This window comes from Dermacentor silvarum, chromosome 2 (assembly GCF_013339745.2).
Source record: "Dermacentor silvarum isolate Dsil-2018 chromosome 2, BIME_Dsil_1.4, whole genome shotgun sequence".
Taxonomy (NCBI): domain Eukaryota; kingdom Metazoa; phylum Arthropoda; class Arachnida; order Ixodida; family Ixodidae; genus Dermacentor; species Dermacentor silvarum.
The window spans coordinates 33,969,131-33,994,199 of record NC_051155.1 but is presented as its reverse complement, the minus strand read 5'-3'; positions in this window follow the sequence as shown (position 1 = coordinate 33,994,199).

Below are 25,069 nucleotides of genomic sequence, written 5' to 3'. Positions count from 1 at the left end.
ACACACTGCGTGAATCAATGTTATGCCAAGCATTTTGCTGGTAACCCAACACAGTTCTGAATTTGCAAAAGTAACGTTACCAGGTGAACCAACCTATTTATGTATGATTAACACCTATGTGATTGACGAACGCGTCCTTGATAGCAGGCCTGTGGACTCTGCTTTATGCTTTATTTAAGCCGAAGAAGGTGCAGTCTATCGCAGCGTCTCGAAGCGCTAGCTGTCCCGAGGAAAGAGCAAGGGCGATCCACATAGGTCGCGAAGCTTCGGCCGAAAAGCGGTTCATAACGAATTGTCACCGACATCAGCAAGGGTGGTTATGGGAGCAGCGATTGAAGGGCGACTATGTTTGGAGGGAACAAACATTGGAAAACAAACAAGCATTTTTAATTAAAGTGAGACACAGTTAGATTCATTTAACGAAAATAAAATACCTAATCAGTTTTACATACGCATGGTGAGAAAAGAAGAGACAACTCTATTTTACTTGATCATTATCAATAAATCCATTTTTTCAGCACCCACCGCAAGAGCGCCCATTGATAGCGGCGGGCGTTGACGGCGCTATCACTTGCATTGCACTGCAGCTCTTGAAGAGTGCAAAAGGCGTGCTCGTAAAGTTAACCTGTTACAATACGCCTCTCTCACATGTTGTGTTTTGCTTGTCGACGTTTGTCTGAATTTGGTGACGCGGGTAGTTTCATTTTTTCTTAACCTGTTCACTCGAAAAGTAGTGAGCTGCGACCGCCAGATCCTTGTTTACTTCAGTTGTTTTCGTGCGACAGCGCTGGCCGACGGGCTTGGCGTCCGACGAAAGGACGAGCACTCTACGCCCATAGCGTTCGTCGGCCTCGAAAGAAAGTATGATCTGTGCAGCTGTGCGACTTCGACATCCGTGCGGCTGACCTTATCCTGCATCGCTTTCCGCGCTGAAAGCTGGGAACGCCCATCAAGTCTAATGGCGGGGCATTTGAAAATACAGCTCTAATCGCAGGACTCCTAAAACAAATTTCGCGCCTTTGAGAACGAAATGACGTCACTTCTGTTTTTAACGCATATGGCGTCACATTATTTTTTTTCCCGCCGGAAGTGTTCCTTTCTCAAACAGATGGCCATGCCCCATGAACCACTCAAACTCCTATATATAAAAGTAGCGACACTCTCCTCCTCAGCCTTCCCTCCTCCTCGTTTCTCCTCTCATTCGCGCTCCTTTTTCGACCGTTGCGCCGCCTACACCGCTTGAAACACGTGCACTTGTTTATCTTTCGCCGCTGACCAGGTTCGACGATCGCCGACTGTGTTCGCCGCTATCGTTGTGCCCCCCGCCAGTCGGTAGACGCTTGTCGGGCGAAAATGGCGATGGAGCGTGATCGTAAACAAACGCAGCCAGCGCCCGGTGGCGCGATGGTCCACGTGATGCCATTAGGCCAATACCGACGCGGCGTCGGCCTCGGACAGGGTGTGCAAAGAGGCGGCGGCATTCTTCAAAGCGTGACGCTACTTTTTATATATAGGGGCTTTATGAACCACCGATGAACCGACATGTTTTGAACGTATGGGCTTCTATGGAAGTTTCGCTGCCAGCTATATTTACCTTGAAAAGAGCACGAGAAACTGGCACGTGTAACACGCAACAAACGTCTCGAAGAGCTAGTCGGCTTTGGAGCGAGCAGACTGCGCGTATGAGCATGGCCTTTGGTTATAGTATTGGTCTGCTATGCTCTAAGGGCAGTATTAACACTATATTGACGAGTAACGGCAACCGATGCAGAACCTGTGTAGTAAGCTGCTACTGTCGACTGGTTTCATGGAGCCGCGGAAACGCATCGGGTTCGTGATTGAGGGCTTCTGAGTTTGAATCGCGTTGTGGAAACTTTTTAACGCGAAAGTGATTTATGCCGTGCTTCGCAATGAAGTTATGTTACTGATGTGACGTTCGGCGCCAACGAGTAAAGTATGTTTTGTTGACAGCGTAGAGTTTCTTACAATAATTACTGGAGGCAACTCTGGCTCTATTGTCTATGGAAGCTACAAGCATGGTGGTTGAGCCAGCAAGGCAATTATGGATAGCACATGGATTTGCCCTAGCTTCGTCCTTCTGGTTTCAAACAGCTTCATGACTTCGCAAACTGGTCATTTTCAACCAAGTACTGTGTAATAAATAACTAAATAAAGATTATTGAATGTGCCCGACAGCAGGATTCGAACCTAGGGACTCTATTACAGAAGCCCGACATTGAAACTGTAACGCCACGGACGCATGCATTGACACGTGGCTTAGGATGCCCTTATCAATTTCTCGCGGGCAAGTCAGCGCGTTGAGACGCCTAATGGCATGCGAAGGGATTCACCCAGTGAGAACCGTAGGTAACGTACACATTCCAGAAGCGCTTGGGTTTTAAGTGGACGGAAACGTCAAGCGGTCCGTAGTCGAGATAAGCAAGAGATGTTTAGAGTACTGGTGGAAAAAAAGCAGAGAATTGATGCGACCGGATCTCTTGCATTTATAGGTAGCGGTTCAAGGTAGATCTTGAAGGAAAAAAAGAATAAAGATATGTATACAAAAATGCTAGATAAAAAATTCACCACCCCTTCCCCTGTCGAGAAAATGGGGGAAATCGAAGCTTGCGGCTACACGACGCTGTCGCAGGCGTTCCTCTTCATTTGCCCTAAACTCAGGGTCGGCGGCTCCTCGTTGACGTTTGGCCTCAACATCGCGCTCCCGCAACTCGAGGTCCGCGGCTCTTCGCTGACGTTTCGTCTGGGCTTCGGAAGCACTCACGCTAGAATCGGACGACAAGCTTCACTTACCCCCATTTTCTCGACAGGGGAAGGGCTGGTGATTTTGTCTGTTTGGGTCCCACGTGTGACAAGGGTAGTTCAAGGGCGCGTTACAGGTTCCCGTGCCTATAGAGGTATGCGCCACTGAGCTTGGACTCTTTCTGCACTATCACCACGATCAGCCCACTTTTTAGCGGGACCACCACCACCGACACTTATGGGCCTATAAAGCTTCGCTTAAAAAAATGTTCGACCCTTATATCCCATGGAGATGGTTGACCAGCGAAGCTGAAAAGGGCGGCTGCGATGTCAATATTAAGGTTTATCACGTGGGTATATTAAAGTGTTTCTGAACTGTGTTACGCACTTATGTGTAACTTTACGCGCCCCTTTGTCCCGAGCAACGAAGGCACGGACACGTTTAGCGTTGACGGCGGGTGGACTCCCGGCGCTGTTTGCGGCGCTGTTCTTCGTACGCGAGCTGTTCCTCGGGAGAAAGCACGACACGTGGCTATACCATTGCGACGTCGGAGAGAGAATGACCCACGCGCGCACCGCTACGAGAGAGGAACGACGTCACCAACCGCGCAGCCAATTCCACGCCAGACAGTTTCTTCTCCCCTTGCTCCCCCCTGAGCACTTGGCGCGTGCGCACTCCACGCCGACGCTGCGAGGGCGTATGTACAGAGCGGTCCACTGTTAAAGGGAACAGCCGAGCGCGTAACCTCTGCTCGGCGCCACCACCTGCCGGCGGCTGCAACGAGTTTGCGCAGGCGCAGTGAGCGCTATGGGCGATGCTCTTTCGTCTTCTGCAACCGTGCGCTGCCGCGCCTAGGATAGTAATGAAGCAAGCGATCACGCCTTTTTAATGTTGGCCGGTGACTGCATGGGCACCCACCGACCCTTTGCAAATTTGAAAGAAAATTAGACGAGGCAAAATATTAACTCGCAGATATTTTTGCCGTTTCAACTTACATGACCAACATGATAATTTTGTTTAACGGACGTCTACTTGTGGTACAGCTCTATTAAAGAATATTTGTCCATGTGTAGTTCCCATCTCATTTGTACTAATGCATATTCGAGTCGCTGCAGTGCGTAAGCTGAAAAAAGAATCCACAGACGCCCTTAAAGAACATCAGCAGTGCTGCTTCATCTTCTTTTTCTTCTTTTTTGTGCATTGGTCAAGTGCACAAATTGCACTTCTCTCTTTATGTATGTTAAATCCACTCCTGTAATAGCCCGTCATATGGGCTGACAGTATCAATAAATAAATAAAATAAATAAATAAATATTATTTATAAAGAGCTATCACTCGAGCTATCATTGACTCACTGGAATCGACGCGCACAATAAACAATTTTTGAAGCGGGCAAATCTTTATGAAACGTGAAGGCGCACAAATGACGACAGTGTCAATGCTGCTGACATTTAGGGCACTTATCTGATTACAAATCCATGCAGTCACTTCCCTTCGAGCTGGAAGGAAAGTGGCTGCTATTAAATACGAATTAGGCGAGCTGCTTGCTTCGCGACGTGCCGAAGCGCGGCAGCCGATGGTAGCAGATGACAAAAAAGCACCGCCCACAGCGCTCACTGCGCCAGCGCGACACTCGTTGCAGCCGCCAGCTGGCGGTGGCGCCGAGGAGACGCCACGGGCTCCGGTGTTCTCTTTAACAGTGGACCACTCTGTACGTCACCAACACCTGTTACTCCGAGGTGAAAGCCCCAGACATTCCCTCTCATCTTGCTCCTACCTCCTTTCCAACTCTGCTTTTTTTTCGCGCATGTGCACTGCTTCCTGCGGAGGGCCCTCGTGGGCACGGACGGACGTTTTGCCTAGGCATATACAGCTTCGCTGTAAAACATGTAGAGCATACCTGATTAAATCAAGCCGGCTAGGTGACTATTTGTCACCTCCCCATTTCAGAGGGGTTGCCATTAAATCTTCATCATCATCACCTGAAGTTTCTCTGGCGTGAGCGACTGCAGACAGTGACCTTCTTCCTCGGACTCATGGTCCTGCGATTCACAAGTTCTGCACTTTTGCATGGTCCCGATTTCGCTGTCTGTGTTCACGTTGTCAGTATTCACATTGCTTCTGTCGACGCCTGTCCACATTGTTAGCTTTCTTTCTCCGGCATGAACGCGCTACGCCTCACCCCTGTCGTTTCCACGTAACGGTTTCAGGTAATCGATGACAACCCGTGGGAGATCTAAGTTACTCAGGCGCGAAGGCGCTGCGCCGACATGAGCGTGCTTGACAAAAGGGACGTCCCCTCGTTCGCTCGCCGCCGCCGACGGGACGAGTACGCACGGCCGGCGTCAGGAGGTTCAAGGTGTTGATGAGAAAAAATAACTACGGCAACTTCGCGGCACCACATCCCTACAGAAAACAGCTAAGCTTGCGAGCGAGCTAGCTTTACTTCTACGTGGCTTCTACCACTAGTACTTGGAAACAGTACCTTTGAAGAATGCTGGTAGCCATATTTTTTGCGACAGGGCCATCATGCACCCTGTTAGCTAGGTGCAATGCAGAAATTTGAAGCGGGGGGGGGGGGGGGGGGAGGGATCAGGACATACGGACATCCTCCATGGATCCGCGCCTGGTTGGCACTTTCCACACATGGTTTGCCTTTCGCGTCGGATTAGCCTGTGACTCGCGGTCGCCTGCAGAGTGCAGCTTCAACATGCATCAACAGTGCTTACACGCCGCCTACTGATTCGCTTGCGATGGCACAAACTAAGCCAACTGCGGTGCTAAGTGGCGCAGAAAGGCAACGGTGTCGACGGGTGAATCTCGCTTTGGTCCGGCGAGAGACACGCCAGCGTGAAACGGAACGCCTTAGCGCGTTCGTGGCGCACGCTGCGAACTCTGACACTCGCATTCCTGAAGCTCAGCGCGTCGCAACTCGACTCCGTAGTGCCCAAGACACTACGGAGTTGGACCAAAATGCTCGTTCTGTCGCCAAAGCAGCTCGGCAGTTCGACGCCGCGCGCGACGCAAGCATGCGACACAGTCGCCGGCCCGCAAATCCTGCGCCTTTCGCTTCAGCGGACCGTGAGTTCACAAAACAAAAATTGCAGCCGATCGACGAAGTGAATGCTGATGATGGAGAAAGCTCCTTGGACGATTACGGCTGTTGCTCGAGCTTTCGCTTCAGGACCTTGCTGCCGTTGCTGGCGTGCTGCTGCTTCTCGTGCTCGTAACTAGGGGATAGCTTCGCGGCGTTGCCGTTGGGCTGCCGCGTTTCATTCTCAAAATGTAGGATCAGAGTCACGACGTTTGCGCTGACGTTCGCGCTCCTCCATATTTCAGTGCTAAGTGTAGCGACAGCGGCGCGGCGCCGGTGCAACACCTGCGCGCGGTCGGTATGCGCGGTGCGTGCGCGACGAGGAGCTACGACGACGACGGTGACAACAGACATCGTGAGAGCCTAAGGAACTTCGCTTCTAAAAATGTAACTGGGTCGGTGAGGACACGTTTTACTTTTGTTTTCTGCCGATTTCTATGAAAGATTGATCAACCACAATTTTTTAAACTCGCTGCTTTATTTTTTATTCTTTGAATTCTTTCGCACTTGTTCGTTTGTCCTATGCTTCACCACCACGCGTGACAGGGAGGGTTCCTGCTAAGGGGCGCGAAGCGACCCGTGGTGTAGTCGAGGAGGGGGCCTGGGGTAAAGATGGCGCTTTAGCGGCCGCAAACATACCGGAGCAAATATTCTGAACTAGATGAGGCATGTGTATGCTGCAGTAAAGATCCAGAGACCACTCAGCAAGTTCTAATGGAATGCGACGGGATTCACCCAGTGAGAACCGTAGGCAACGTACAACTTGCAGAAGCGCTTGGGTTCAAAGTGGAATGAAACTTCAACCGATCAACCGTAGAGATAAGCAAGAGATGATTGGAGCAATGGTGTAAAAAAGCGAGAAGAGATCGATACGACCTGATCTATTAAAATCATAGGTAGCTGTACAAGATAAAGTTTGGGGGGGGGGGGGAATGAAAAAGACTAATGAGAGGCATACAAAAATGCTAGATAAAAAACATGTATAGCATACCTGAATAAATCAAGCAGGCTAGGTGACTATTGGCTAGGTCACCAAAGCGGACGCCGTTAAATCATCATCATCAACATCATAATTACCCCCAATGAATAAGGACGCGTTGCTGTGTTGCTAATGTGCCCATCTTCCATTTTGAAAACCACTTGAGCTTTTCTTTAAGGGAGCATGTTGGCCTCACCTGATTTTTAACAGCGGAGCTGTTTATGATCTTGGTTAGGCCGCGTAGGAGGAACAAAATAATGCGCCTGACGATGACGTTACCACGCGTTGCCTACCAACCACCTTCGCGGAGAGGCGTGTGCTTCGCCTCCTCTCCGTGCCGTGCACATGTCGCCATGTTGCCTTGACATGGGATGTTAAGGAGAGGGAAGGAGAGCATGCGCGCGGCACGCACTATGCTCGGGAGAGAGAAAGAGAAAATGAGAGCGAGAGAGAGAGAGAAAAAAATTGTAGTAGCACGAACGACGGCAACGCGCAGAGCTGCTGTCGATGCCGTCCGCGTTTCCCCGCATTCGCGCCGAACACGCTCGGTGTCCGTAACTGCAGCCGGCGCCTCTGGTGGCGGCTGGGCAGGTTTCGTCCAGCCACGCCCCGGCAAATGTAGGGGCGCAGCTTGGCTGTGACGTCCCCGGAGAGATAAAGCTCGGAGCCGCCGCGACGGCGGCAAGCTCTCATTTACTCTGGGGCGAGTACATGTAGCCTGGACATGGGACGACCCAAGAAGATGCGGCCACCCGAAGAAGAAGCCGCTCATCTTGAAAGGCGTTGCGCGGCCAAGCGAGAATCTATGCGTCGGCGGCGAGTCGATTCGGAATAATGTGCGTAGTAGCACTTAGCACTTCCTAGCAAAACATAGCCAAGCCTAGTAAAACCTGGAACATAGCCTCCTCGATAACTCTGTGCCTGTCAAACGGCGCTCGATCGGCCGTCGCTTTTCCCTCTCCCTATTGGTCGCTTCCACCGAGAGATGGCGCCACCGACGTAGACTAGCTCATGACTCCTGCCGTGTGCCCGCGTCTCCGCCGTGTGCCGGCGCAATCCGGTTTGACGCCAAGTTGCTGCAAGCGCGCTCGCACTTTTACAGACTGTATTCGAGACACTGCTATGGTGCTCTACGGCGTTATAAACACTGCTCTGGTCACCCAGTGGATCGTTGTTCCACCAACACAGAAATTAAAACAGTCGGGCTCGCGCCCGCCGCGCAGACTGGGGACGCGGCGGCACTCTACGTCGATGGCGCCCTCAGCAAAATGAGCGGTGGCAGTTTGCAACTCTGCCGACGGCGCCTCCCTATTATTGTCTCGGCGTCTTGACAGGCACAGAGTTTATCGAGGAGGCTGTGCCTGGAAGAAGCTAGGTCGATCACCTGCTACGCTGTTTACTCCAGCCTTGCACCACTAGTGCAAGCTGCCCACATTTTTTTTCTATAACCCTTTATTTTCTTCTTAGCTCTATTAAATTATGGGGTTTTACGTGCCAAAACCAGTTCTGATTATGAGGCACGCCGTAGTGGGGGACTCCGGAAATTTGGACCACCTGGGGTTCTTTAACGTGCACCTAAATCTAAGTACACGGGTGTTTTCGCATTTCGCCCACATCGAAATGCGGCCGCCGTGGCCGGGTCTTAGCTCTATAAAGAACATATTGAATATTGTGAGTGCACGAGAGAAGCTGTGACTGTCAGCATCCGCAAGTTGCATTTATTTGGCATTGCGTACATGTGTATGGTAGAAGCGAGTACGAAGGTTACTGAATATCTCTGGCTGAAACTCCCCTCTTCCATGGGAATCGTTGACGAATCATATTATCCGTTTGCTGCTTTATGTACTTTTTGACAGCTTCAGTAACTTCTGCTTTTTGTTTACTGAGGTCGAAGGGCTCAGCATCCTTGCCGGTGTCTGCATATGCAGCCTGGGAGGCGGCGCTGTCCTCCCTAGTGATGTCTTCAGACTCTGTAGGCCAGCGTAAACTTCCAGCATCAGTGCTCCTTGCTTCTACAGGCATCTCCGCAGGACTATTATTCACGGAATCTGTAAGCATTGAGTTTTTTATCTGAGATTTATGTACACTAAAAGTTCTTTCACAGTTAATATTTTTCTTGGCGTTATTTTCTGTTTTCGCCAGCAAAGAACCACGTGACAACTACGTCATCGGTTTGCTGTATATAGGAAGCCTGGCGTGGTGGCCCGCGGAATATAGGCTTTTTTTATCAGGTGCTCATCGTCTAACTCTGAGTCGCGTCCATTACACTTTTTTTGGCAATTATTGCATTTGATCGTACAATCGTGGCTATGTAATAAGATTGTAGAACCAGCAAATAATAAAAAAAATAAAGAAAAGAAAAGAAGAATAACGACAGACGCATAATGTTAGAAAATACCTAACACGTGAATGTGCGCAAAATTTGAACACGAAGAAGAGATAGGCAATACACAAACAAAGGGTTCACTCGACTGCTGGACGGTGAAGATAAAAGAGCGTGTGGTTGTTAATTTGTGCTAGGCTTCAAAATTAACACTTGTTTCATCTCATCAACAGCCGGCCATTTGTACCACTCAAAAGTTACGGTCACACCGGCACAAGATCGCCTTCTCAACACGCATGCGCTGAATGTCAACCAGCTTTCGCGCTTCTTGAGCCTCTGCCTATAGCATGAAGTGGACATTTCAAGCGAATAGTTTCTTTGGTTTTTTTCGTATGTTTTCTTGGGGGTCGGACTTTCCCCGTCGGTACAAAGGCGCCGATGCGAAGAGCACGCACTCTCGCGAAAACCAGGTTGCGGGGCGCGTACGTCGCAGGACGTCATCTACTCTACGGCTCTTTGAGACGCACTAACCCTCACGCGAGAGCTCTGAGGCGTCTGAAGGCTTATATGCTGTTGGTGGAGCGAGCGCTCCGGAAGGACAGCCATGCTCTTCTTGACTAGCCCTCTCCCCGTGTGGAGGTTGCGGGAGAGACCAACGCCGACGGGAGAGGAGAATGGCAGTCGCCTTCCTCGCCGGTGGTCGCGCCGCTAGAGACAACACACGCATGACCAATCAACTTATGAACAGCCAGCTGAACTACCGCTACACAGGAGTTGGTTAACAGCTCTATTCTCTACGAAATTATTTAATTAAACAAAAAATGCTGCCGGACATTTCTATTAAAAGTAATGCATGCCTTCAAGCGCGTGATTCCTGTAATAAAGCTTTCAGAAGCGTTCGGCTATTAATCACTTTGACAGTCATTGTCCATGGTGCTTGTACAACTTATAGCATCATCTTGAAGTCCCACTGCGGTTTCATACCTTGTATAATAATATTTGAAACACGCGCAAAATAAATAAAAGACCTGTATAAAAATATTTTATTTGGGAAGGATATGTCATTCATATAAAACAGTTAGCCGTTGAACTTTTAGTGTAATCATCATCATCATAATCAGCCTATATTTATGTCCACTGCGAACGAAGGCCTCTCCCTGCGACCTCCAATTACCCCTGTCTTGCTCTAGCTGATTCGAACTTGCTCCTGCAAATTTCCTAACGTCATCACCCCAACTAGGTTTTTGCCGTCCTCGACTGCGCTTCCGTTCTTGGTATCCATTCTGTAACTCTAATTATCCAACAGTTATTCATCCCACACATTACAAGGCCTGCCAAGCTCCATTTTTTCCTCTCAATATCAACTAGAATATCGGCTATACCAGTTTGCTCCCTGATCCACACGGCTCTATTCCTGTCTCTTAACATTACGCCTAACATTTTTCGTCCCATCGCTCTTTGTGCGGTCCCTAACTTGTTCTCGAGCTTCTTTGTGAACCTCCAAGTTTCTGCCCCATATGTTAGCACCGGTAGAATGAAATCATTGTACAGTTTTCTATTCAACGACAGCGGTAAGCTCTCAGTCATGATTTGGTAATGCCTGCCGTATGCACTCCAACCCAATTTTATTCGTCTGTAAATTTCTTTCTCATGAACTTTTAGTGTAATACTTGGGCTCAAATACGAGCAATAACGTTTCCTACTATAGTACTACTACTACTACTACTACTACTACTACTACTACTACTACTACTACTACTACTACTACTACTACTTCTACTGCTGCTGCTACTACTTCTACGACTGCTGCTGCGGCTACTACTTCTACTACTACCACTGCTGCTATTACAGTATGACTGCCAAAGGAAGAGAACGGCAGTTCCCCGCCCCCTATTGCAGTACAGGAATAAACATATTAATTAGAAGAAATTTAGTGGTAGAGTATGGTCTCAGTTGACGCCATGTGGGGATACAAGCAGTAATTTGGGAAACGTGTACCTCCTGCAATGGACTTCGGGAGCAAGACTAGAGAAGTTTGCATCAGGTTAAACATAGTATTTTTAGAAAACTCGGCAGTTTTCTTTGGCAGCATTGTTGGTTGCAAAGGGAGAGAATGGAAGCTAGCCAGTCCATTTTTAAATTTTACAGCCCAAAAGAGGTGCGGATAACGTCCACGTGACATCGCAGACTTTATTCTATTTTCTTCTATTTGGACTTTTTTCACGCATAAAAGGCATCCATATGTTCTCGCATTGAGCCTTTGCGTGCCAGCTGCCAGCAAACGTTGTGAACAGCTAGGACTAGAGGCCGGATCCTTAGGCATTAAAAAAGCGCGTTTTAGGCGCCAAAAATAGGCAGGCAAAACAACGTTTTAGGCCTGCAACGTCGTAAATATAGGCACAATAAATTTTTACATAAATGCAAATAATTTCAAACGAAGACGTGCGCGGCCTATATCTATGATAGGAAAACAAGAAATGTTATTGTCTATGATGGCACAAAGGCGCCAACAGTTGAACATAGCCGTGCAATTGTTCCATAAAACAGCTGAAAGAATGACGATCAATTGGCTTCATTCAATAAGCAGACTGCTCATATTCATGTTCAATGGCCACTGTACTCGAGCGTCGCATATAGTGAAACAGGCATGAAAAAGAATGCTTGAAAGCTGGGAATACTGATTAAAAAAACCGATACTTTATGTCTGCCTGACGCAATAAATTAAGACACAACAAAAACAGACAAATAACAAATGCAAGAGAGACTACGATTTAATAAGAAATTAGCATGTTCTTACATAAGGACTGTTAGGTACAACTCTTCGCAATTTCCTCATATACAATGATAATGTCATCCGCATATATGACATTATCATTGTATATGAGGAAATTGCGAAGAGTTGTACCTAACAGTCCTTATGTAAGAACATGGACAACTCGAGGCTCGGATGGAGAACAGCAGGACGCCCTGCAAGCAGCGGCAGACGCTGTCACAGAATACGCCAAAGAGTGCAACCTGGAATGCTCCCCAGAAAAATCCGAGCTCCTCGTTCTCAAAAAGAAATCAAGAAGAAAAAGCACAGAGAGAGAGGCCATAGAAATACACCTAAACCAAAAACCTATACCCAGAGTCCAAACACTCCGCATATTAGGTGTCTCCATGCAAAATAGTGGTCGCAATAACCACACTGTAAACGCACTGAAACAAACTGCCTACAGCGTAGCTCGCATGATTAATAGAGTTGCCAGTCGCAGACATGGCATGAAGGAAGAAGACTTATTACGCTTGACTCAGGCCCTTATCGTCAGTAGAGTCACGTACGCGACACCTTATTTGAACTTAACATCAACAGAAAAAGACCAAATAAATGTGTTACTGCGGAAAGCGTACAAACAAGCCCTCGGCCTTCCTCCAGGCACCGGAACAACGAAACTTCTATCCCTGGGCATCCACAACACCTTAGAAGAACTAATTGAAGCACACCGACATGCGCAAATCACGCGCCTCAACCTCACTAGAACAGGCAGAGCAACACTTCGAAGGTTGCAATACCCCGTGGCGACAACCAACAATCAAGAAGTACTCCGCAAGACCCTACACGAGCAAATAATGGTGGCGCCTGTTCCGCGTAACATGCACCCGGAATATCACTTGGTTAGGAGAAAAGCACGAGCGATAACAATGGAAAGGAGATACGGCACTCTCTCCACTGCTCGCTGGACAGATGCGGCCCTGTACCCGAATGGAGAGGGCATGGTAATCAGCGTGGCTGGACACAGACAGCAAGAACTGGTATCCGCCTCCGTTCGTACGCAGAACGTCGCCGCAGCCGAAGAGGCCGCTATTGCCCTCGCCATCTCGGCATCGAGACAAAACGAAGAACTATATATTCTTACAGACTGTCAATCAGCATGTCGAGCCTACGCGAACGGCCATCTACATAAAATCGCATGCGATATTCTACATCGCCTCAACGAAATACCCCGCACCACGATAATTTGGACACCGGGACATGAAGGCGTCTGCGGAAACCATCGTGCACACACGATAGCCCGAGGTCACTGTAACCGGGCACTGCAAGAGACGCCAGAAGACCCAAGTCCAGACACACTACAAACTTACTACGATATACTGCAGCACTACCGCCTTTCGAGAAGAACGATGCCGCCACCACACCCATCCCTCACCAGAGCTGAAGCCACGACCTGGAGGCAACTCCAGACCAACACCTATCCTCACCTCACGCTCCTTCACGCGATGTACCCCACCCTTTATCAGCCCCTTTGTCCTTTCTGTACAGAGCGAGCTACCCTCTACCACACCACATGGGCATGCCAAAATATCCCCAATAACTCCCCAAATCGAAACGCAACGCACGAGCAGTGGGAGATGGTGCTGACCAGCTCGGCACTGGAGGATCAGCGAAAGCTTATCGCCAGAGCCGAAAGTGCTGCCACCGCCGCTGGGGCCCTGGACTGAAGGCTTCACCCACCACGGAGATCGACGCTTCTCCGTGCGTCTTCAAATTAAGTTTTGTCTCTCTCTCTCTCTCATATACAATGACATTATCCGGATTGTACAGGCCAGACGTCCCAACACTGCCAAATACACTTCCGCCCATTTTAAGTGCACATGTTTGAAGAAATCTGTTTGGAGAGCTCGCGGAACATAGTCTAAGAATCACTGTGAAGATTGTGGAAATAATAGCAAACTACCACCATCTCCAGATTTTTGGATACAACATTGTGCCTTTTGTCACTGAGAATGATCTCGTACGCTGAGAAGAAACGCCCGACGGCGGTGAACACCTTAAAAAGTAAATTACAAACAAAACAAAAGCCGTGTGCACATCACATTTTTCTTTCTTCTTTTGTTCTTCACTCTCCTTTGCCCTGACGGCTCTCCGCGGTTTCGCAATCGCCAACCGCTCGCGCAATGTCAGCGCGGCGGCGTATGCTGGCCGGCGCGTCCGATGTCAATGCTGCTAGCAGTTGTTTTCCGGGAGTTGGTTGAAGTAAAGGACTAGGTTGAACCCCATAGAGTTCCGAACAGTCAGTGTTGCCCGGTAACATGAATAACGGTATCTAACTGCACTCGAAAGCGAAACTTGAGGCTAAATATTGAAAATAGGCATTTATAGGCATTAAGGCACAAACGCCAAAATAGGCATTTATAGGCACTATAAAAACACTATAAAAGCCCTTCTTAACCTCTAGTTCATGCTCATATATCAAAGTGTGGCAATAGGAGCGCAAGGAACAAAAAGGCATTTGCCTAAAATCCGGTCTCTAGCTATGATGTCGAAGAGCTTATAGAAAAACTTCACTGTGGCGTCGCCACTTGTCCAACGTTTTTATTTTAAAATTTTTTTTGCAGCCATGATGGCCTACAAATTACCAGCATGCAGTTAGACGGACCTATATATACTCAACGAGAGCTACCTACCAATCCACCTTAGTAGAAATATTTTATGGATCTTTGTATAGGCTGGTGCTTGCATTGGAATAGCTCATTCGGACTTTTTTCTTTCAGGCTAATAGAGATTGGTGCCTTAAATCCCACCAGCCTAGTACAAACGAGCGCTATATATATATATATATATATATATATATATATATATATTTAAAATGCAAAGTTCTTGTTAAGAAGGAAACATCCGAGAACTACTCTCACCGCCATCATGGGTGTGGCTGGATTGAACTGCTGGGAAGGATGACGTCAAACAAAGGCCGAGGGCCACCACGAAGACCAGCATGGTTCCTGCTCAAGATGTCAGCTGGCAGGCTTTTACAGCTGCTTCAGTCGACGTTACTACAAAAGCTTCGTCCGCTGCAAAAGGCAGTGCTAGATTCCGAGTGCAAGGGGCATTTTAAAGTGCTCTTTCGTACTTTTTTTACATGTTTACTTTTATGAAAAAAATAAAATGCTCATTAGTCACCTACGACTAATGCGTCAACTGATATGGCAAGATTTTTTTTAAAGCAGAATAGAGAAAATACACCGTGGGTGTTCTTACGTTTGCCCACTTTTATCGGTACCCAGGGATTGCGAGAAGCCACATCCGCTAGACCATTTTGTAACCTCACACACCTGCGTGACATCGCCAAAACCTGGAGTTTTGCCCCAGTTTGTCTCACGGGAAAGCCTGGTGGAAACAGTGCGCCTGCTCGCAATTTCTTTTGAAAAGCGCGCATTTCTTCTTTATATTGGCCCAGTACAGCTGCTGTGACGCATGTGTCGCGCTTCATGCCCACATTACCCCATCTCACCTCTTTCATGTGCCTTCGCCAGACGGTGTGTTGCTTATTGTGAGCCATGCGAAGGTTAGCTGTTCCGACCGTAGATATTTCATACTAAAAATGTTAAAGGAAAATTCTGCGGATGTGTCTGTGTGTCCTGGCATCTTGGCAGCTAAGTCACCATGACAATAATGAGCAGTAGATAGATTTGATTAGATCTTCTCATTCTGGCTTTAAACAACCTGCTTCTAATTTTTCATCGCTAAATATTTGCACGACAGTAATTAGCGTGATTTAGTTTTCAGAACAATAAAAACGAGAGAAGTGTTAGAAAATAAAGTATTGTTTGTGCATGTTAATGAGACATACTATATCTAGATTTTGTGCATGTTACTGAGACATACTATCTAGGCTAAATAATGAAGTTATGAATATTGCTGAACTAAGGACCCCATTCGAGTTTAACACTTAACAAAGGTGGCACATAACGATCAATGAAAGAAGCAGAGATTTGTTGTTTGTTTACGCCAAACTATTGAAACATCTATATGCAGCATATGATTCCTGCGGTTGAGCAATTGGGGCGCCAGACTTTCTTCTAGTAGTTACACTATAAAACGTTGTGGTGCCAGTCACGCAAGAAGATAGAGAGGGAAGCTTTTTTATTGGAATGGAGCTCTAGGTTTTTACCGGCGTGCATATGACCACTCACATTTTACACAACGTAGGAAAGAGGATCAAGAGATTCAGGACGAGAGCGAAAAAAAGGAAAATAAGCATTTAGTGTGCGAGTAAGCCTGATATTAACAGGTGAGGTGATGGTAATACAATAAGGCTGTAAGAGACGACGTACACAGCACCCGTTCCTTGGGCAAGCAGTTCTATTCTCCACCTCATTATCTTCTCCTAGCGCGCGCTTTGAATGCGCCCGAGACCAAGTTCACTTCATCTTCACACAAGGCCACGCTGCGAGTTTCCAACGCGCTTGCAACCAGGCAACATGTCTAGGGAGTGAGGTGGTCGTTGGTCAGCCGTCCAGCGCGCAACCAGCTTCTCTGGCGGGCGGCACTGGCTGTTGCACGCTGGTAGCAGGTCTCGTCGACGATTATACCGTCGCAGATGTGCCGTAAGGAATGAGATGCTGGACAATGAAACTCTGCTATGCTCCGCTGTCGCGTGCGTATTTTCAGTGTTGCCGCTGACTGATCTAGCTTCGCTGACGTGCTCGAATACGCTGAGCTCAACGAAATACCTGCTGCTGCTGCTCCGTCCTTATCCGAAGGTGGAACAAGCATCGCCTGCTTTGAAACCGACGGTTGTTTGAGGCCTCTTGCACGTTTTTCGCGTGCAGGCAGGTTTTCGATGATTATGAGCTCAATCGTGTCACTTGCTTTCGTTTCTTTCAGCGAGGCCTCACTCAGCGCGGCGCCAACAGCCACGCATTCGGACAATGACTGCGTTGAAATTCAAGCATCTGGCGGGTCCGGACGGTTTTGCCTGCAGCAATCCATGCATGGACATATCGGGTTGCTGGAGGGCTAGCTTCTCAAGTACAACAGGTGCCGGTGCCCACATGTGCTCCGGTATTGGCGAATTTGGGAGCCGCTTCGCCGACTGCTGTGGACGGGAAGGGGTCATGCAATATACAAGTGATGGTGTAGTGTCTGACGCTGACGCAGAGACCGAGACCCGCGGTGGAAAATTTGGCTCGCACCTGCGGTCTACCACGGAGCAGGCTGCGAGCCCATCTACTAAAATCTTGCTGGGTGAAGCTGCAGCGGCGAGATGGTGCAGCTCCCGAACTTCACTGGGTTGCCGCCGCTGCACCTCGGCTGGTGTAGACTTCCAAGTCAAAATAGCAATGGTGGTCTGCTACGTGTTTAGAGGTTTGGTGGGTCTGATAGTGTCGGTTGGGGATTAGCTGCCCGGTGGTGGGTCGACGCGGGAGCGGTGGTCGCCATGCGCGTCCCACCGCTTGGGTTGAAGCCGACGGTGGCACTCGGTCAGCCGGCGTCTACGGTGGGGCAGCCTGCGGCACTCCCTGTCGAGGTGTTGCTGGGCACACCTGCGGAAGGATCGAAGCGGTAGCTCTCCTGAGCGTCGTGCGAAGAACTGCGCTGATTCCACTCACCGCAGACATAAGAAAGCGGGCAGAAAACAGCCATCAGAGCGGCACTCCATTCAGGCCCCGACCCCTCTTTGATGCCTGCGTAGTTGTCCCATGCCTTGGCGGCACCCCAAAGTGCAGTTTCGCTGCAACCAGCCATCTTGTGTGATCTGGCCAGTCGTGACGATCACCCAAGGCATTGATATTGCGAACCCAAAGGATGGCGTCGTCGTGAAAGCCGCGAAACGTCGGTATTTTCATGAACGCCGGCGGCAGGGAAGCCTGGACGGCGTTCCCAGGCAGGATGCAACCACTGACGGATGCGAAGGCGCTCGTCATAGCGTGGAGCTGTTGTGTCAGCTTGGCGATGGCTTGGACGAGGTTATCGGTACATTACTGTCCTAGAGCCGCGGAGGAGGCTTAGTACTGTAGGGCATAGCGGAGGACGCTTTTAATCTTGTAGTATATAAAAATTTTTACCCCATCGCCGATGTCATTAATGAATGTCGATGCTTCGAAGAAGCAAAAAGTCGTCGCATCGCACACCAGTTCACGCGTCTTCCAAAGACAGCTGCTAAGTCGTCGTGCGATGATCTTCACTCTCCGCATCAGCCGCCAACGTCCGAGAGCCTCGTTGGTGTCGTTCGGCGAGAGATTGGAGCCGTGGCACGGTTTGCTTCCAGACCTATGCTAACGATTCGCGACCGACAATTTCTCTCGTGCAGTCTATCGCACGCGGCGAGTTGGCGAACCTTGGCATTCAGTCTGTCTGTTCCGTCAACTGATCGGATACCTAGGCCTTTCCTACAATCCCTCCTTCGCGACGCCAGTACCACTGTCGGCCTTTTCGCAACCCAGCGCAATGGCGAACATCCGGTGACCGGCCGACTTGTTTCGAATGCCGACGCGTTGGCCACATTTCCCGTAACTGCCACAATACCTGGACGTCATCGCAATATCAGTGTGCGTTCCCACCTTGCCCCCGCTCACCAGGTACTCGTCCACCACCGGAAGATTCCACAGAACCATACAAATCTACTGAGGCTTCCGCAGATACACGGCAGCGTCATTCACCCTCACCACGACGTCCCCTGTCTAGCTCACCCACTATCCGCTCACTGCCCACTTATCGACTGCTCTGCTGGGCTTGGTCAACTCCATTTGCCTTGTCCTGACCCTCCCAAGGAAGTTCCCAGCTGACTGTGCTCCGCCGAGCACATTCTTCGACTCCCCCCACCTGCGCCCTCCTTTCTCACGCTCCGCCTGTTCCTGACGGTGACTACGTTGTTTCTCCTCTCGCGGACGTCCTCCTTGCCCATCACGTTTCTCTTTGGTACACCGTCCTCATTATCACCAACAACTACACCAGCCTTCCTCTCGTCAACTTTGGAATTGCGGTCCACGTCCTACCGCAGTGGGTACGCTGCTCTCCTCCCAAGACTGCCAGTTATCAGCCTTGAATGCTGATTTTACGTCGTCTCCCCTTGACTCTTCATCTTCTTTGCCGGCTGTCTTTCCCGAGTTCACAAACATGATGGCTCCCGATCTTGCGCCTCACCACGCCGACCTGCTTGCTTCGTTCCGCGACATTTTTGACCTCTCTCACGACATACCGTATAGACACCGGTGACGCACACCCGATTCATAGTCGACCATACCGTGTGTCCTTGAATGAACGCCAAATCATTCACACGGAGGTCGAGAAGATGCTCTTTCTAGGTATTGTCGAACCGTCATCCAGTCCTCGGGCATCCCCTGTCGTTCTAGTTAAACAGAAGGACGACACCTGGGGCTTCTGCGTGGATTACCGAAACCTCAACAAGATTACCAAATAAACAGAAAATGAGACATCCACCCTATCGTAGCAATTGCTACAAAGGAAACCCATACGGGTTCCTCGAAAAAAAAAGCCTCGCAGTTGACGAAAAATTCGTCCTGGTCCGGGACTCGGACCCGGGACCACTGCCTTTTTCCGGAGCAGCCTTTCTACCATCAGAGCTAACCAGGCGGCTAGCAGATAGCAGAGCGAAATCGAATTTGTCTACAACTCGAAGCAAAGGCAAGTGTTTGACGTAATAGTTCAGCGGAAGCCCGCTAGGTGGAGAGAAGTAAGTAAACGGAAAATGAGACATTCGCCCTATCGTAGCAATTGCTACAAAGGAAACCCTTACGGGTTCCTCGAAAAAAAAAGCCTCGCAGTTGAAGAAAAATTCGTCCTGGTCCGGCACTCGAACCAGGAACCACCGCCCTTTTCCGGATGAGCCGCTCTACCATCAGAGCTAACCAGGCGGCTAGCAGATGGCAGGGCGAAATCGAATTTGTCTACAACATGAAGCAAAAGCAAGTGTTTGACGTAATAGTTCAGCGGAAGCCCGCTAGGAGGAGAGAAGTAAACAAACGTCTGGTCGTTTGTTTACTACGCCTAGGGCTCTGGGCGCTACACCTACAGGAATACTCGTACACAGTTGCCTAAAAGTCCGACCGTTTACACCAAGACGCTGACTGCTTGTCCCACCATCCCGTCGGCCTACCTAATGTTCCTGCGGCCGAAGCTTCTGCTTCTGTATTTTCGCTATCTGCTCTCGCTGACCTCACTACCGAACAGCGCCGAGATCGAAACATACTTGGTATCATGTAGAAGCTCACATCTGGGTCAAGCCATCCATCCCTTCGCTTGTTCGTACTACAGAACGGCATTGTACTTCGGCGCAGCATGCACCCTAGTGGACCTGAGATGCTGCTTGTCATTCCCCGGCATCTTCGTGCCACTGTTCTGTCCCAGCTGCACAATGTACCAACTTCTGGTCACCTTGGGAAATCTCGTACGCACGACCGTGCTTGGCGACGATTCTTTTGGCCTGGTCTGTACCGATCTGTCCGTCCCTATGTCGCTTCTTGTGAGTTATGTCAGCGCCGGAAGAAGCCGTCTGGGCTCCCTCCGGGTCGACTCCAACCTTTTGACGTTCCTGCCAAACCCTTCTCTCGCGTTGTTGTAAGGTTCCTGGGACCTTTCCACACAACTGACTCCCTGCAACAAGTGGATTGCTGTCGCAACCAATCATACAACTCGGTTTGCGATCACCACACCCCTTCCAATCTCCTGTGCAACAGACGTAGCCAACTTCTTGTTGCACATCATTCTTAACCATGGCGCTCCTCGTCAACTTCTTAACTACCGGGGTCGCTACTTCCTGTCTACAGTTGTGAACGATTTGCTCCGCTCCTGCTCTACCAAACACAAACTTACTACGGCATACCATCCGCAGACGAACGGTCTTGCTGAGCGGCTTAATCGAACACTAACGGACATGTTCTCCATGTATGTTTATGATGACCATCGTGACTGGGATACTGTTCTCCCTTTTGTCCCATTCGCGTACAATTCCTCACGCCAAGACACTGCAGGTTACTCGCCATTTTATTTGTTGTACGGCCGCGATCCCGGTGATGATGATGATGATTTATTGGCATCCCCTTTGAAACTGGGCGGCAACAAATGGTCACCCAGCCCGCTTTATTCAATCAGGTATACTATGCATGCTCTTTATCTAGCATTTTTGTATACCTCTCATTATTTTTATTTTTCAAAAACTTACCTTGTACCGCTACCTATGATTTTAAGAGATCAGGTCGTATCCATCTTTTCCCTGCTTTTTTTCCACCAGTACTCTAATCGTCTCTTGCTTATCTCTACGGCTGGTCTGTTGATGTTTCCTTCCACTTTAAACCCAACCGCTTCTGGGAGTTGCACGTTACCTACGGTTCTCGCTTGGTGGATCCCGTCGCATTCCAGTAGGACGTGCTGAGTGGTCTCTGGATCTTTACTGCAGCATACACATGCTGGTTCATCTAGTTCCGAATATTTGTTCCGGCATGTCCTGGTCCTTAGGCAACCGGCTCGAGCCTCAAATAGCAAGGCACTGCCCTTTGTGTTATCGCAGAGATTTTCCCTTCTAATTTCTTTCTTCTCATTCTTGTAAATCAACATTGTTCTTTTTGTTTCCATTCTTTGCATCCAATTCACGGTCTCTATTTCTCTCACTTTCTTTCTGATGACTCCTGGTTGTCTATTTACAGTTTCGATTATCTTGTACATGTTTGCCAACTTCCTTGACCTCTTCCGCCATTCTGTGTCCACGCTTTTCATATAGAGATACTTGTGCACTGTAGCCGCCCATTTATTTTCATCCATGTTCCTGAGCCTTTCTTCAAAACTAATTTTGCTCTGTGCTTCTATGACTCCAAAAGAGGCCCAACCCATGTCACCCTGCACTGTCTCATTTGTGGTATTACCGTGGGCTCCCAAAGCCACCAGCCTACTGATCTCTGGTTAACTTCCAACCCCGACAAGATATCCGATTTTAAGCATAGAATGGCATTTGCGAATGTTAGCGCTGCCACCATTACTCCTTTCCAGATTCCACGCACCACCTCATACTTATTGTGGCCCCAGAGTGCTCTGTGTTTCATTATTGCTGCATTCCGCTTCCCCTTTATTCCCTTTATTTTCAGATTATCTTGGTGGTTATTTGAGTAATTCTTTCCTTCGTTTATGTGTACGCCGAGGTACTTATGTTGCTTCACTATGGGTATTACTTGCTGCTGAATTGACACCACGAAGTTACTCGTCTCTTCATTAAAGATCATAATTCCTGATTTCTCTGTGCTAAACTTATGGCCTAGATTTGTCACTGCATTCCCCCAGACATTCGCAAGTATCCGTAAATCTTTTTTATTGTCCGCTAGTAGCACAATGTCGTCTGCGTACATTAGTCCAGAGACCTTGTGTTGCACCATTTGTCTATTACGCATGTAGGATAAATCAAAACCTAATTCGCTGTTAACCAGTCGTCTTTCTATACCCTTAACGTAAAGCGTGAACAGCAGTGGTGACAGAGGGCATCCTTGCTTCAATCCTTGGTGAATTCCCACCATTTCATTTCCTTTTCCACCTTACCATACTACTTGTACTTGGTTATCTCTATATATCTCCCTCAGCAGCTCCGCAAAATCGTCCTCTATGCCTTCGTGCAGAAGAATATCCCATAACAATTTCCTGTCTACGTTGTCATAAGCTCCTTCAATATCTAGAAATGCTATCGATAAAGGTATTTTCTGAGCTACTGAAATCTCTATGCACATATTATCCTCTAAGCGTCGGCCTGGCCTGGACCCTTTCTGTAGTTCCCCCAATACATCGTTTTTCTTCGCCAAATTCGACAGTTCTAATTTGATGGCATGCATTGCCATTCTATATATCACCCACGTTACTGTAACTGGCCTGTACGAGCTCGTCTTATCCTTATCTTCTTTGCCTTTGTAGATGAGATTCATCTTGCTTTCACGCCATCCAACGGGAATTTTCTTTGTTCTAATCACTTGCTCTATGGCATTAGTCAGCAGTGCCTTGCTTTTTGGACCGAGGTTTTTGATTAGCTATATTGAGATGCAATCGGGTCCTGCTGCCGTGTTCTTAGGGACATTTTCTGCTGCCTTTTCCCAATAAAAGCTTTCTATGCTAAATTTTGATCTCTCTGGCCTCTCTGATGTTGCTGAATCTGTTGTCTCAACTACGCTTTTTCTCGTGCCGAAGTTATCCCTAATAACGTTTGTGATGTACCGCAGCGCATCGTCTCCTTCGTTGATGTTACCGTCTTCATCTCTTACAGCCGTTTGCGAGTTTTTAGTTGGAGTTGCGAGTGCTTTTATATGGTTCCAGAATCTTTTTGGAGCGCATTTGTCTCTTTTGTGAATGTTAAGCGCCCAACGTTCACTTGCGCATTTAATTTTCTCTTGCACGAGCTCACTCGCCACCCTTTTCTTTTCTCGGTATGTATTCCATCTAAGGAGCACCTCTTCTTCTTGTAATCCCAACTTTTTGGCTTCGCGATGAGCCCTAGATGCCTCTTTACGCTCTTCTACAGCTTGTGTAATTTCCTTCTTCCACCACTTACGCGGTTTCCTCTTTCCAATCCAACAATTGTTTTGCCGTGTCCGCCTTATTTCATGCTGCATAACGTCCACCAGTTCCTTATATTCCCAGACTGCTGTTGGAAAAGCCTCAATTTTCTTCTCTAAGTTGTTTGCGATCTCCGTTATTTGCATGTCATTCATTTTTAAAAACTCTGAGGCTATTGGTTCATGCGATTGGTATCTCGCCCAAACTTTAATGCTAAACGTCTATCATCTATTCCCAGGCAATTTTTTCCATTTTCATCTATTATCATTTGGTCTAGTTCGTAGACCATTTCTGAGAGTAAGGCGTAGTCGATACATGACTGTCTGTTTCCGCATTGTCTCGTTACCTGTCGATGCCACTTATTTTCCCTGTTAACTATTATAAGGTTCTGTTCATCACACAGATCCATCACTAGAGAGCCGTTGTAATAAGTATATCCGTCTAAACCATCAATGCGTGCGTTCATATCTCCCACTAATATTGTCACCCAGCTAGTACAACTAGAATGGTTGACCAGTAACAGATAGGCAAAAAACACGTCAGCCTTTAATAATGGCTGGACCTCGGAGAGCGCGCGCGCAACCACGAACTTCGTCGTTCTCGCCTCAAGGGGCCAGTGTCACCACGCGCCAACTTATTTCGCGTCATTGCTCCCCTCTCTAAAGCGACCGACCCGGTCGCTTCAAGGGCATGGGGCGCGCAATATGGGCAAAGGTGCCAACATGAAAAAAAAAAAGAGACATACAGGAATGTACACAATGCTGAAGCGGTTTGTGAGAGTTGCTTATCCCTCGCGTGCGTAGTACGGCTTCATCCGTACTACGTGGACGACTTCAGCACGGGGACGGCGTCGGTTCGAACTAGGGTCAGAGCTTTGAGGCACCACCTCATAGTTCACATCACTGAGCCGGCGTACGACTTCGTAGGGGCCGAAATAGCGGCGCAACAATTTCTCCGAGAGCCCACGGTGTCGGATAGGTGTCCACACCCACACGCGGTCGCCTGGTGAGTACTGGACGTTCCGTCGGGTCCGGTTGTAACGGCAGGCGTCGGTATTCTGCTGGGTGCGGATGCGATTCCGAGCAAGCTGGCGAGCTTCCTCTGCTTTTTCGACGAACTCTTCAGTGGTGTCATTCCTTGTGGTTCCGTGGTCTACCGGGAGCATGGCGTCTAAGGGGGTTGTAACTCGACGTCCGTAAACGAGCTCGAATGGTGTAAACTCGGTGGTCTCTTGCACAGCGGTATTATAAGCAAACGTCACGTATGGTAAAATTTCATCCCATGTCTTGTGTTCCACATCAACGTACATGGATAGCATGTCGGCCAATGTTCTGTTCAGGCGCTCTGTTAAGCCGTTAGTCTGGGGATGATAGGCTGTGGTCCTTCGGTGGTCAGTATGCGTCAGCGTGACGACTTGTTGCAACAACTCCGCTGTAAACGCTGCACCGCGATCAGTAATGAGCACAGCGGGTGCACCGTGACGAAGCACGATGTTGTGGACGAAGAAGCTGGCGACTTCAGCAGCAGTTCCCCGCGGCACAGCTTTTGTCTCCGCATAGCGAGTTAAATAATCGGTTGCCACGATTATCCACTTGTTTTGCAAGGAA